The 14,090-nt window shown below is 38.9% G+C and overlaps 1 long non-coding RNA gene and 1 other non-coding gene across 2 annotated transcripts; one reads left to right on the forward strand and one right to left on the reverse strand.

The window, feature by feature from the left end:
* Positions 1–8,530: 8,530 nt before the first annotated feature.
* LOC141640402 (uncharacterized) lies at positions 8,531–11,649 on the forward strand. The gene is made up of 3 exons (XR_012542987.1): positions 8,531–8,741; positions 8,884–11,437; positions 11,550–11,649. It is a non-coding gene; the product is annotated as an uncharacterized LOC141640402 (long non-coding RNA).
* A 1,705-nt stretch (positions 11,650–13,354) lies between these two features.
* On the reverse strand, positions 13,355–13,460 carry LOC141640471 (small nucleolar RNA R71). Its single transcript, XR_012543003.1, has one exon. It is a non-coding gene; the product is annotated as a small nucleolar RNA R71 (small nucleolar RNA).
* Between the last annotated feature and the right edge of the window lie 630 nt (positions 13,461–14,090).

Raw genomic sequence — 14,090 nt, forward strand, 5'->3', positions numbered from 1 at the left:
TTTCTTGCATTTTTGCTTGCACGTTTATTTATTTCCGCATGCATTGTTGTTTTAATTAATTCAGAAAATTCATATAAAAATCAAAAAGTTCAAAAGTTTTCAAAATTTTCATGTTTAAATTGAGTCGGAACGTTTGAACACTGACACTACTTTGAATCCTTACTTAAGCCTGGCATATTCTTGACATTTAGCTGGCATGTTTATGTGCATAATCTACGAGTTTTTTTGTTTCTCTCTTATCTGAACGAATAGACTTGATTCTTTATGTCGGCAAGCTACATTACATTCTGAGGTTAGAGCTTATTAAACTGGTGACATTCATGACCGGTTTCATTTAGGATGTGAGTAGTACTCTCTTTAAGACATGTAACATCAATTTGCATAAGCATGAGTCTAGTCTTCTTAATACCTGTATGCATTCGGTCTGTGGATGGTGACACGTGTTAGGAGAGGCAGTTCCCCTTATTTCATTCTACCCATGAGCCTCACATAGCCAAATTGCCTTTTTGTCCTATCAACTACTTTCTATAATATTCCCTACCCTAGCTGAGCTAGTAACGAGTAGTTCTTGGAATGTGTTATTGCAATATGGTTATTTCATCTGATTTCAGAAGATGGTGGAAGAATTGAAGGGAAAGAAAGAAAAAAAATGTGTTGAATTGTGAAAAAATGAAACGAAAAAAGAAAAGAAAGAAAGCGAAAAAAAAAGACAGAAAAATGAAAAGAAAAAAAAAAAGAATGAAAAAGAATGAGAATTGCACAATGTTTCACACTCCCATGCCTTATTTATATTTTATGGGGAGTTGACGACTTTTGGTTTTGTGAGTTTAGTGCATAATTTTGCACCGTTTCATCTTGCTGTTATGAGTACGAAGTTGGGGTGCAGTCTATATTTGGATCCGTTGTTGCTAGCCTAGCTATTAACCCCACATATCCAAATTCATTTTTGCCCCTTCTTACCCATTACCTCACTAACCCAAATGTAAGTCCTCGGCACGTGTCTTGGTCATTAGTATGGTTGGAATGCATATGTACGGTTGTAGAGACTTTATTCATGTTAACTGCATGCATGTTCTTATAGGTCGAGTTAGGTGAGTGCCTTGCTTCTTCCTATCTTTCACATATATACTCACCTTGTACCTGATTTTGAGTGACGAGCGACCCGTGAGAGTCCGACATCTTTGAATCTTGCAAGGTCGACGGTTCAGTAAGCTTGAAATATTAATTTAACTCGTTTGCACTTTTCAGTTGCCACTTTGTCATTTTGTTGCATTAAATTGGTTTTAGTGGATGATTTGTAGTTGATGCGTTGGTCCCGTTATATTGTTCACCCTTAGTTGCATTTATATTTGCTTGGGGACAAGCAAAGGTTTGGTTTGGGGAGATTTGATGCGTGTCTTTTATATAAGGTTTTCACCTCATTTTTACACGCATTTCTGTGCTTTTTATGTAGCATCTGGCTACAAATACCCCCGAATATTCTACTTTGGTCCGTTTATTGTGATTTGCAGGAATTGACCGAGGAGGAGCTAAATCGAGCCTTAATTGTCCCAATTGTATGCATTCATGGGAAATAAGGAGCCGGAGTTTAGGAATCTTACACTTGGAGGACGCATGAGCTGAGTTAAGGAAGAAATTCAAGTCCTGATGCGCCTATATAGCTCGATCGAGTGCTTTGGTACTCGATCGAATGCTTTACACACTCAAGGCTGGTCGATCGACCAGCTTAAGAAGTCGATCGAGGAGGTTCAGCAAGCAGTGCTCGATCGAGTGACTTGGAGCTCGATCGAGTAATCGTTTTACTCGATCGAGGGGATTTCGTGTGTTTTTGGTTTATTTCCGCCTAATCTTTTATGGGCTTTTGTAATCAGTCCATAGATTAGGTTTAAGACAATTTTGCAGTATAAGACTGAGGAGAACATTACGTTACTCCCATCTCCTTCACTACGTACATTTTCCATTGTTACTTCTGTCACTATTCTTTGGATTTCTATTCTCTACTTTGCTACTCGGATTCGGTATTATCAATCTATTTATTTCTTAATCGTATTTATTGTTTTTAATTCCTTTCCCCTCTTTACTTTGCAATTGTTCAATCAATTAATTGTTCATCATGCTTAGTTTTAATTATTTAGTTATTGTAATTGTTAATTCGGCGATTATGAGTAGCTAATTCCCTACGCTAAGACTATAGGGGACCCATGATTTGAAGGTAGAGTAATCGATTTACTAGGTTAATGCCAGTACCGTCTTTGTTGTTTAAGTGCTACATATAATTGTAATTGCCTGATTGAGTCGACGCAATTGGACCCTTATTCTTGGTGGACCTTGACCTGGACCGAAAGGTTGGAAGGGGCAGACTAGTAGCGAACAATAGAGTATTGCAGCGAGGGCGAAAGTTAAACTGTTTACACTTTAGGGTGAATTAAGGACCGAAAGGTGACGTTCGCTACCCCTTAGACTGTACCGCATTGACCTGGGACCTAGATTACTCGACCAGATGATTATGGTGAACCGTTTGTCTTAGCTATTCTCCTTTATCTGTTAAACTCCTTCCTTTTATTTCTCTTTCCTTATTCTCTTAGTTAGAAATCACATTTTATAACCCCAAAATTGTTTACTTAGACGAGCCTAGTTTTAGCAGACAAATTCCTACCTCTCTGTGGATTCGACCCGACTTCCCTAGCTATATTAGTTAGAGCCAGTTGGTTATTTTTGACAGGTACGCGACAGACGTGTCAGCTGGACAGACAGAGAGAACAATCAAGACTTTGGAAGATATGTTGAGGGCTTGTGTGATGGAGTTTGGTGGTAGTTGGGAGGATAGGTTGGATTTGATTGAGTTTTCTTACAACAACAGCTACCATACGAGTATTGGGATGGCTCCGTTTGAGGCTTTATATGGGAGAAGGTGTAGGAGTCCGATTTGCTGGGATGATAGTGCTGAGGCAGTGGTTTTAGGACCATAGATGGTATAGAAGATGATAGAACAAGTGAAAGTGATTCGACAAAAGATGAAAGCGGCCCAGGATCGATAAAAGAGCTATGCAGACTTACATCATTGGGACATCGAGTTTCAGGTTGGGGATAAGGTTCCTTTGAAAGTGTCACCTATGCGTGGGGTAATGCGGTTTGGTAAGAAATAGAAGTTAAGCCAAAAGATCATTGGTCCTTATAAGATTTTGGATTGTGTGGGAGAGGTTGCTTATCGGTTAGCTTTGCCACCAACTTTAGATCGTGTACATAATGTGTTCCATGTGTCTCAATTTCGAAAGTATGTGAGTGACCCTTCTCATGTGTTAGAGGTGGAGAACATCGAGTTGGATGAATCCTTGTCTTATCTAGAGGTGCCAAAAGAGATTCTTGATCGCAAGGTTTGCAAAACTAGATTCGGAGAAACAATGTTGCTCAAGGTTTTATGGTCCAATCACAATGTTGAGGAAGCAACTTGGGAGGCGGAAGAGGTTATGAAGGAGCGGTATCCGTCTCTTTTTGATCATGTATGTGTGGTTTCGGGGACGTAACCATGTTTCTTTTAGGGGGATAGGAGATGATCGCATAAGGTTTTGGTATGGTTTTATGTCGGTTTTGGTATAGTTAGTGGTTGTTTTGAGTCGGTATGAGTTGTGTTTGGGTTTTGTTTTGGAGTTTTCGTTGTGTTGTTGTGTTGTAGTCGAGTTAGTAAGTTTGTTTTTGAGTATGGGTTTGAACTTCGGGGATGAAGTTCATTTTTAAGGAGGGAATACTGTAATACTACGGTTTTATGAGCTGTTGGGTACTCTATCGAGTAAGGCTTACTCTGTCGAGTAACTTAGTTTTGCGTTCTGGACAGTGTTCTACCTGATGGGTACTTGATCGAGTTGCCCTCGAGTAGGGGCAACTCGATCGAGTAGGGGTTACTCGATCGAGTACATTGGTTCTTACGAGTTTTTGGCCGGGTTTTGATAGCAACGCGAGAATGATATATAAAGTACTTTCATCAGTTTATTTTACCTTTATTTTATTCTAAACATTTTACAATGAGAAAACAAAAACTACGTTGCAGTCTTCTCTAACATTGCCATCAAATCCAAGGGCTTGAGTCGTCGTATTCCAGAGTTCTTTACACTGTTGAGACCGTCGTATTGTGGGTAAGATCCTAGTAAAGTTTTTATGTTTATTCGTTAGTTTCGGTTAAACCCTAATTGGGTGTTTTGGGGATTTTTGGGAGTATTGTTGGTTATAGATTGTGATTGTATGATTATATGTTGATAGGAGGTGATTTCGTAGAGGAGCGCTTTTGATCTGCTGTTGTGTCGATTTGTGGTGATTGCATTCCAGGTAGGGTTTCCTACTCAGTTATTGTATATAGGTTATGAGATGGTTGTTGGTTGTTGGTTGTTGGCATTTGATTATATTGTAATTGATTTGGTATTATTGATATTGTAATTGGTTGTTGTTGTTTGCTAGTGGTTCGCGAGGTGCGCCCTCGGCTGAGTGGAGTCACTTGCGGGAGTGGCTTCATGCCCTGGATTTGCCCCTTGTGGAAACCGCCACAAGAGCGGATGTGCACATTAAGGAACATGGGTTTTCACTCGGTAAAGATGAGCAGGGCTTGGGTGGGAACGGCTGCAGTCCCCCACTGGCGGAGTGGATTACTGGTGCAGCTGGTAATCTGGCTGGCTAGACCTTTAGGCTAGTCAGATGATTGGTGATGTCACGGTGTTGCAGAATTGTGTCTGTGTATTGTTGTTGTATTATCTTATATTGTGTATGCAGTAACTGACCCCGTTTAATTGTTTTAAAAACTGTTGTGATCCATTTGGAGATGGTGAGCAGTTATTGAGCAGGTATGACTTGGATGCGCGAGGGTTAGCTGGGGATAAGTCACCACGAGTCAGCTAGTAGTCTTCCGCTGTTGTGTCGAGACATTTTCATTTACTTTAGTTGGTTTATGGATTGGAACACTTGTATCGTACTTATCGTTTGGTTTTACATGTAATCACTTAAACTATTTATCTAAAGTACGTTCTTTGATGGTCTATTTGATATACTTGGCCTCTGGCATCTCCGAGATGCTAGCATTCTCATACATTAGCTTGTCTTGGTAAGGCATCTTGGTGTATGGGGGTGTTACATACACAACTATTAGGAGACCAGCAGGGTCATAAAACGAAGATACTCAATCCATATTGGGTCAAAATCATCAAAACAAGGTCAAAAACAGTTCACTCAATCGAGTTAAACTTACTCGGTCGAGTGGGGGTGTCACTCGGTCGAGTGAGGGTGTGACTCGGTCGACTGCGGGTCTTTACAGGAGGTTCCCAGAGTCTGTTTTTGACTTTCTTGATCGAGTGAAATGGGTCACTCGGTCGACTGAAAACGGCACTCGGCCGTGTGTCACAGGGTAGTCTAAAATCCGGCTATTTATGGTCTTTAAGTTTACCTATGGTCGAGTATACTTACAATGGAGTCTCAAGGGTGGTCACTACACCATCCTTACCCATACCATCTACTAGACTTTGGCCTTACGGCCGAGATTACAACACAATAAATGTAACTTGTTCAAGGCTCAACCGGTGCAAGGTCACACGAGTTTGCATAAAATAAATAAGACTAATAACAGGTATTTATCTTTTTTCCAAGCTTCTTCACCCACTGGACTAAGGCTCCTTGGTTGTTTGCCGACGATCCCTCCCTCCGCGCGCTATTGTAGATACCTCATTTCTGCACCTCCCGTAAGCCGCCCAGTGATGATTGGGCCGCATGTTTGGTAGACGGAACGATTTATGACAATTCATACGTTTATCGTCAAGTGATAGCTCAAATACTTGTGTCTACCCCTTGGTCATCATCTACACGCCGTTACGGTCATTTTGACAGTAATTAGAGTACATTTGGAGTCCGGGTCAAAAACCGTCTTCATTTTCTAATAAACCGTTTAAAATGCCGAGTCGGAATGTTCTGGAATATTCCGGATATTTCTATTCCATATTTTAATTCTTTTAATCTTTTGGCAAAATATATCCCGAAATTATATTTTAAACAAAAAGGAAGTTGAGTTCTACCGCAATTCAATAACAGAAACGCGGAAAATATTTCTTCCGCAGGAGGAAACTCCTGGGGAAAGGACGTAGCACTTGCTGCGCCTCTTCCAAGAGCCGCAGTGGCTGCTGCGCCTCTTCCCCAGCTCTTTTCTGTGTATTTTAAGATCTTTTCGATATTTGTTTCCAAAGTTTTACCGAATCCCTAATTCCTCCGTGTGATTAGTATAAATAGGGACCTTCGTTCCTCATATTTCTCACGCGAGTGTCCGCCCTTCTCTTCTCCCTTTGCATTATAAGACCGTGCTCTTTGCTTATTGGCGTCTACGTGCTTGAACTTTCGACCACGTAAGCTCAGATACTTCTGAGTACCAGCCTCGTTTTGCATGACCGATGATACGTGCAATTTTTATAGTCTTTTTAGCCTTCTTTAGCACGTATTTATATGTACTTTCGTACTGTTTATATTGCATTTTGCCCCCGAATTGGCTACTTTGGTTCGTTTGGTCCGTTTTGTAGAAATGAACGCGAAAGTAGTGGAATCGTACCATTTTTCGTCCTTTTTGCATGCATTTTGAGGAGACGGGATTTTCCGGAGTGAGTTCCTGCATTGGGATGCATGAAGGCACGGTTTACGAGGTAGTCGGGCACGAGTTTGAGCTGATTTGAAGGAAGAATACTCGATCGAGTGGTTTTATTACTCGATCGAGTGGTTGCTGTGGTCTTGGTTGATCGATCGAGTGGATTTATACTCGATCAAGAAGAGCTGGAAAGTGGAGTTACTCGATCGAGTAACAATTCTACTCGATCGAGTAGATTATCTGGAGTTTTACTGGATCGAGTGGTTTCAGACTACTCGATCGAGTGGTTTTGACTTTCGTGGGCTTTAATTAGCCCGTGAACTTGTTTTAGTTATTGAACTTAGTTTATTTTCTATTTAAGCTTACGATAACTAGGTTTTTAGGATATTATCTATCATTTATTCTAAGTTTTATCTATCATTTCCAAGACTGCGTACTCTCTCTTCTTCACTGTAACTTTATTTTCGGGGTTATTTCGTTCGGATTTGCTTGTTCTTTACGTCGGATTCTTACGATTGTAATCTCTTTCTCCCTCTTTAATATTATTCTTTCATTTGTTCACTTTAATTACTTGTTTTGCTTCATTTAATTTCTGCCCTAATTACCTTTTATGCATTTTTATTATCGTTTCATCATGTTGAATGTTGGTTATTTACTTGTTGTTGGTATTGATAGTATTAATAGCAATATGAGTAGCTAAACTTGTTTCATGTTGGGATTAGGGGATCTACGGTAGAAATGTGATGATGTAGTAAATAGGTTAGATGAATTAATTGTGAGACTCTATCTCCATAGCAATATAACTGTATCTACCGACTTAGTTGAGTGCACGCTTCTGAGTCACCTTTTTAACCTGGTTAAATTTAATCCTGGATCGGAAGATTGGACTAAATAGACCTGCTATGAAAAGTAGACTACCCTGACGAGGACGGAAGTTAAGTTAGTGGTTATTTAGGATAGAAAGTGGACCTGAAGGACCTTTCCATATCCGTCTCGCAGTAATTTATCTAAGTTGTTTACAGTTGAGTCACTGGACTACCGTAGTGAACCGAAATCCTGACATGTCCCTTCTCTATTTGATAGTTTAATTCAATTTTTCTGCCTTAATTGCTCTTTCTTTATTTCTCTTCCTTTAAACCTTTTTAGTTTAGAAAACCAATTTAAACACCCCCCATTTTGTGACCAAATAGACGGACTCTTACAGATATCTTGCCTCCCTGAGGAGATCGACCTGACTTCCCTAGCTATATAGTTAGTTTAGTTAGTTATTTTTGATAGGTATACGACAGCCCTCACTACTACAAAAATTGAAGTAATGCAACATTTCATCTGCAACACTTTATTTTTTATGTTGCATTTTAGTTAATCATGTAACACTTTATTCAAAAATGTTGCATTTATCGATATAGAGCATCACTTTAAGAGAAGTGTTGCATTGTATTGCTATAAGTGCAACGTTTTGACACAAATGTTGCTTTGTCGCAACACTTTAAGCAGCGTTTATATTCTTCGTAAGAAATTTCGTCATTTAGCGCTTAAACTAAATGTAAAATAAAAGTTAGGCGCCTATTTAGTGCTTATGCTAATTCTAAAAGTGAAGTTAGGCGCCATTCTTAATTTTTGGGAATACTAACCATCAAAAGCTTATTTAGAAATAATTAAAAATTCTTAATCCTTAATCCTTAATCCTTAATCCTTAATCCTTAATCCTTATCCTTAACTACTAAAATGTGTAAACATCTTCTTTTGGTTCTCTTGTGAACAGTGATGCCTTATGAATAGTAAGGAATAGTGTTTTGTTGAATCTAAGCCAACTAAAATGTGTAAACATCTTCTTTTGGTTCTCTTGTGAACAGTGATGCCTTATGAATAGTAAGGAATAGTGTTTTGTTGAATCTAAGTCATTCATTCCCTTTGTTCCTCCCATCTAAGCCACGCATCTCATCTAAGCCACGCATCTCACATACAATCCTACGGTGTTCTTTTGTTTTCCTCTCCCACTTCTCCCCTTCTGATCATAATCTCACTTTCCCTATTTCCCTGTCTCTCAACTACTTCTGGCTTCACGACCGAGACAACCCTGATGTTCTCTCCTATCTCCGCTGCGAAGACTCCTTTGTTGATTCCTTCATGTCCGGTATTATCATCATTTCCATTTCCATTTCCATTTCCATTTCCATTTATATTCACAATTATATCAAATCCAACCAACTGAAATGATAAGGATTGATTTTTGGACACCCATGCTTGATTGATTAGTTGATTGTTCAAAGGAGAAGTTATACAAAGAAATTCGGGGATGAATCAAAGAAGATGGACAATCACATTGGCGGCGCTAAAGCAAAGGTCGTTATTTCATCTACTCATCTCCTCTTTTTTTTTTCATTTACTGATTTTGATCGTTTAATTATGGTTTTGATATGTTTTTCATTTGGGTTCATTTTTAAATAATGATGAGGTATTCTACAGGTTTAGCAATAATAATTGTGGTTTTTGTTCAATTCGGTAAATTGATTTTTTCAATTGGTTTTGTATTACGACTTCTTAGTCTATTGGGTTTTTGTGTGTTTTGGATAGATTCATCTTGGGCATGTTAACTAACTGTCCATTTTGTTTGTTCTCATTTGCAGATGTCGCCCACTTCGTCACTCATGATCGTGGTGGCGGCGTCTTCTTTGGATCGGTCTTCTTCGCTACCACGTAGTGAGGTTCTCTATCTTGGTGAACAAAACTTCGATAGATAAGAAAGTTGTTGTCTTTCTTCTAACAATTTCTAATTTTTTATCATTTGACCATCAATTGAATTACCTTACCTTGGTTCTCATTGCGTGTTTCGCCTACCTATGCCTTTAGTGCCTTTTAGAAATCGAATGTTGTGAGTTCAGGACTTGTGATAATCTTTTCTGAATTACTGCATTTTGAACTTCCTTTTGATGGCTCTTGGAAGATTTATCTCGTGTCTGGTGGTGGATGGTTCCAATCTGTAAGAACTCTGAATTATTCTCTTGAAGCTCTTTAGTAAACAGAAGAAGTAGAGTTCATTAAGAGTGCCTCTGATTGTCATTAAAGGCTTGGTCTCTCTTTCTCATTTGGTTAGATTTTGGGTTGGACACTCCTTCCAAAAGCTTTGTATTACATGAATAATTATTTTGTTTTTTGTTCAATGCCAGAATTTAAGAATAATGGATTATGAGGCATTGGTTGGTATGGAACAGAAGCAATTCAAATAGTGTAGTATGAGTACAAAAGAACTAGGATTTTTGTGTGACAATAATTCAGGAACTTGTTATTGTTATGGTTCTAAATTTCTAATCTTTCCATTTTTTTTCGGTTCGAGGTGATTATGCGAAAGCAGACGAGTATTGTGGGAGAGATATACTTGCGAACCCGGGTGACCCAAATGTATTGCCCCTTTACGCGGATTTAATATTGCAAACTCGTAAAGATTCCTCTAGAGTGAGAGTTACTTTGATCAGTCATCAAAGTCGCTACCGATGACCTGGTGAGATCTTTTACCAGTGTCATTTGTATAGTTTGTAAAGTTATGGTTTTTCCTTAGTTATGAGCTAGACATGGCAAAATTAACCGACCTTAGATGCGAGTTAGATTGGATAAATAAACCGACTTGACCCTTAGCTGAACTTAGGTTTGATATTAACCTTTTCTGAACTAAGTGGAAATTACTCGACTTAATAAGACTCATTTGAAATTTTATGTAAATTTCCCTACTTTAAAAGGAACCTTAAAGAAACATTATAAGTTCTTATGTGCTAGAGTCTTATGATAAAGTTATCACGAGTGTTCGCGATTGGCCCATATCTGGGGTAGTTATTTCTTCATCTAAGTTTTTAGCAAGTTAATGCGCATATGCACGAAGATTTCAGTTAAAGTGGGTTGGGTCTTACATTCACATTGTATTGATACGAGAATATGTAATGCAACTGTAGCACTTATTGGATAAACATAGCCTGAACTTGACTCAAACGAATCACATAACACCTGACTATCCGACCTCAATGACACTCGACACTCGGACAAGGATATATGACACTTATACGCCTCATTTAAAGCCAAAATATGCATATTTTCCATAAAAATATCCGTTTTTGACAAGGATATGTTGGTGCTTCCTTGGTCGTGTTGACTGTTGACAATAATTTGAGGTGTTTGAGGTTGATTCTATAGTCTATATTGGTTTAGATTATTGTGGTTTAAATGTTTTGTGCACTCATTACTGCGAGTCAACACTTCTAAAGTGTATGCTTTTCAATGCCAAATCATAAACATCTGGCAGTCAAAGATGAAAGAGTCTAGAAGCGATTTGTTCCTTCGTAAATTTTGTTCCATTCCCCTAGCTAATCCCATTGTTCCTCCTTTTAGGCGTAAACCAAAACAAGACTAGAGAGTAAGAATGTGGAGGTTTATACACTTGGGATTAAGTTAGTTGCGCTCTTATCATCAAGGAAAATCTTATGGATCGACATTGATATTGTTGCACTTGTAATCTGACTATAATTGACAATCATATAATTTAATCTCACAATGTTGTATCTTCCTGACGAGCATCTTAGTGTTAAGCTTGATAATTATTGGTTACTTGGAATTTTAACCCTTTCATTTATGTACAACCTATATAGGCATTTGATGAAGCTATTTCTGAGCTCGACACCTTGGGCGAGGGGTCTTACAAATACCGCCAACTGACTATATATGTATCCTGCCATAGTTGGGTCTGAGGCAATTAATTAAATTTTCTCTTTGTTATGAAGCTAAGCGTTCATCGGTTTAGTACATAGAGTTCGGGTCGGTGCATAGAATTAGGCATACAAAAAGGTAAGCTGATATAAGTTTCTTAGTTGTTTAATTTGATATACAACTCTATATCTCCTTTGTTGCAATTGATTGACTATAAATTGATTTGTTGAATTTCTGTTGAACTTCATAGAGTTATCGGCAATCTATTCCTTGCGATGTGGCTGGGGAGTCAGGAGATGGGTGAGGTCATATGAGAAGAAGAACGACAAAAAAGAACACACACTGATGACTCTTGTAGACTTGGGGCGAGAGCTTTTTACTAGAACATTACCGCTTAGTCAGGTAAGTGTTCCTTTAAAATGCCCTTGATGTTTATGACGGTTGATATCAGTGGTTAATGTAGATAGAGTAGTGAGTAGAGTAAGGAGTGAAAGGTAAAACAGAGAGTGTTACAATTCAATGGTGTTCAAGTCTGGTATGGAGTATTAATCCGTCCTTTGGTTACTCCGCATTATATTTCCTAGTAAGGCACAATCAAAGCCTTTAAATATTCCGCGATCCTCAAATCTAATTGTGTTCCATTTTTTACGTTACGGAGTTGCATTTGAGGTATTACTATTTTCTTTGTGGGTTGATTTTTTTCGGGTGGCAACATACATATGGTCCAAAGTACAACAATGAAGACTTTTAATATAATAATTGTTACTCATTTGTTCTATTTAAACATTTGCTACATTTTTTCTACTTAAACATTTGCAAAGTTCTACTTTTGATTCTTTTGGGAAATGTAATTGACATTCATTTTGAGACTGAATCTATTGCAATTTTGGAATGATTTGCAATTGAATGCACAATTAGTGAGAATTACAATTAAGTATTGTCTTTGGATAAAGTAGTGTTGCATTTGTTTATTACAAGTGTTGTTATTGGACGTAACTAGTGTTGCGTTTACAAAATAAAAATGTCGCATTTGTTTGTTATAAGTGTTGCTTTTCAACATGAAAAGTATTGCATTAGTTCAGGAAGTGTTGCTATTTTTTCACAAGAAGTGTTGCATTAGCAAATAAAAATGTTGCCTTTGAAATTGAAAAAAGCGTTGCATAAACATAACATATGCAACACTTTATAAAAGTGTTGCTTTAGTTTGAAAAGTGTTGCATTAAGTGTTGCAATGAGCTAATGCAACAAGACTTTATGTAGCACTTCATTAAGTGTTGCATAAACTCTAAAGCAACATTTATACGACATTATGCAACAATAGCGAAGTGTTGCTACAGGATCACAATGTAGTAGTGCCTGTCAAATTTTGGCGCCCTTGCCGGGGAGGTAATTGCCCTATCTGTCTTTGTTTCGTTTATTTTATCCATCTCAGGGAATTTTTATTCCTTGAGGCAGTTCTTATTTATTTTCTTTCAGTGTTGTGTATGCCCAGGTCAGACAGGTTTGAGTTAGTTGCAACTTATTCTGAGCCAGAGAGACTATTTAGGCATAGACTCCGTCTGCAAAGAGAATCACGAAAGGAAGCCTTGAGCACTTTCGAACCAGAGCTTCAGCATTTCCTTTTTACAGAAAATCCATCTTTTGAAGAAGATACTTCCAGTTCTGTAAGCCAACCAGTAAAGATGCCAAACATTGCTAGCCACTCGGAGCCTAAAGCATCATCAATTCCAAAGGGTTTCAATCTCCAAAATGAGGATGGGAATACATTTGACATCCACCCTTCCTATATCAATCTGGTGGAGAGAAATCTCTTTAGAGGTGTGGCAGGTGAAGACCCGAGGAAGCATATGGAGGTCTTTACGGACTAGTGTTCTACTATCCCCGCCACAAAGGGGGTAACTCAAGACAAGATTAAGGAGGTTTTGTTCCCTTTTTCTTTGACCGACTCGGCCCGAGGAGTGGTGATCGATTTAGACCGCACACCCAGGGGTTCTGATTGGGAGTCCCTTGCTCTTGCTTTTTATAAGAGATATTTCCCTCCACGGCGCACCAGTCAGCTGAGGGCAAAGATCACAAGTTTTAAGCAGGCTCCCGATGAGACTTTCTATGAAGCATGGTCCCGTTTCAAGAAGTTGGTGAGGTCTCTTCCTCACCATGGTTTTGATCCATGGTTTCTGTCCAACCAGTTCTACAATGCGCTATACGATGATGACATAGCCATACTTGATGCATCATCTAACGGGAGATTCCAAGAGAACACTGACGATGATAAGGGATGGGCCCTTATTGAAGAGATGGCGAATCACTGTGCTGAGTATGGAAACCTGAGGGATGGTATTAGGACAGTTCATGTAGTCGATAAGCAAGTTGTGGCTCAGCTGGAAGCCATGAATGCTAGATTTGATAAGTTGGAGTTGCATTCTGCTGGGGAGCCTCAGACGGTTCATTTGCTTACTAGAGGGGAGACTATCACATGTGAGAGATGTGGGAGCAATGACGGTCACACTGATGTTGGCTGTCTTACGGAGAAGGAACATGTCCTTGCTTTTCAACAATATAGGCAAGGAGGGGGTTCCTATTATAACAACCAAGGGGCAGTCCATCACAATTTGAGGTGGACAAGTCAAAATGTGCTCAATCCTACCCCTCCACCGCAGCAGCAGCCATATGTCCCTCCTCATAAGGCTCAACAAGGCTTTCAGAAGCCTCCTTCCTTTCCTACACCTAATCAAGGTGCATCCTCTTCCGGTGGAGTAAGTGAGCTAGGTGAGTTGAAGACAATGTTACAGTC

The sequence above is a fragment of the Silene latifolia genome, unplaced genomic scaffold (genome assembly GCF_048544455.1).
Source record: "Silene latifolia isolate original U9 population unplaced genomic scaffold, ASM4854445v1 scaffold_79, whole genome shotgun sequence".
Lineage (NCBI taxonomy): Eukaryota > Viridiplantae > Streptophyta > Magnoliopsida > Caryophyllales > Caryophyllaceae > Silene > Silene latifolia.